This window comes from Micromys minutus (assembly GCF_963924665.1).
Source record: "Micromys minutus genome assembly, chromosome: 33".
Classification (NCBI taxonomy): Eukaryota; Metazoa; Chordata; class Mammalia; order Rodentia; family Muridae; genus Micromys; species Micromys minutus.
In genome coordinates, this window is record NC_137968.1 from 4,803,546 (window position 1) to 4,804,832 (window position 1,287).

The window sequence follows — 1,287 nt, forward strand, 5'->3', positions numbered from 1 at the left end:
AATTATCTTCCAAAAAAAAAAAAAAAAAAACCCAGAATGACTGCTGTTCTTCCAGAGAACCTGAGTTCGGTTCCTACTTTCTGTGTCAGCTGGATCTCAACCACCTTTAACGCCGGCTTCAGAAGGAAGCCAAAGACTGATGTTCACGGACTGGAGCAGGCACACATACCTCTCCCTACACTGGACTAAAAATGATAAAATGAAACTTAGACCAAAATAAGGGAATTCTTAGGGCGCCTAGGTTTGTACTCAGCATGAAGAAGCTCTGGCTTTAATCCCCAACAACATGAAAAAACTGAATGTAGTCATGTGGTGGTGCACCCCTTTAGTCCCAGCACTTGGGAAGCAGAGGCAGGTGGATGTCTGTGAGTTGGAGGCTAGCCTGGTCTGCACAGCCAGTACCAGGATGGCCAGGATTTCATAGACCCCATTTCAAACAAAAATGAAACCAAACCAAACGGCAGCAACAAAACGCCAACCAAACAGAAAAACTCGAGTGTGGCGGCTCAAGTCTATAGTCCCAGCACTTGCGGGGAAGAGACAGGAAGATTTAGGGTTCAAGGTTACCCTTGACTATGTAGTGAGTTTGATTCCAACCCAAGATCAAAGAGACCATATCTCAGAACAACCACAGGGAACCCAACAGGTTTGTTGTTCTCGATTTTCTAGCTTTGCTTTCTATTGCTGCACTAGACTAACCAGAAGCAACCTGGGGAGGAAAGGGTTGACGTCATCTTAGGCTTTACAGTTCACCGCAAAGCGGGCTGGTGCGGGACCTTGGAGGAGTGCTGCTTACTGGCTTGTTCCTAGGGCTAGCTCAGCTTGCTCTTTCATATAACCCAGAACCACCTGCCCAGGGGTGACAACTTCCCAACTTGGCTGGGTCCAACATCAATCGTTAGTCTAGGAAATGCCCCCACGGACTTGCCTATAGGCTAATTTTATGGAGACATTTTCTTATTTGAGACTTCTTCTTTCCAAATGACTCTAGCTTATGTTAAGTCGACACAAACAAAGAAAACCAGTCAGCACAGGTTCTTTAGTATATAAATTTTTATTTATGCTTTAAGAATTTTGTACATGCATCCAGTATATGTTAATATATATAAGACACAACTCCTTCCCTCCACCTGTCCCTCAACCCTTAAACAGCTTTTTATTTAAATTGTCTTTAAACTCTTTCCCTCCCCCTCTCTCTCCCCCTCCCTCTCTCCCTTCCTCTCTCTCCTTCCTTCCCTCCCTTCCTCTCTCTCCTTTCCTCTCTCTTTCCCTCCCTCCCTTCCTCCC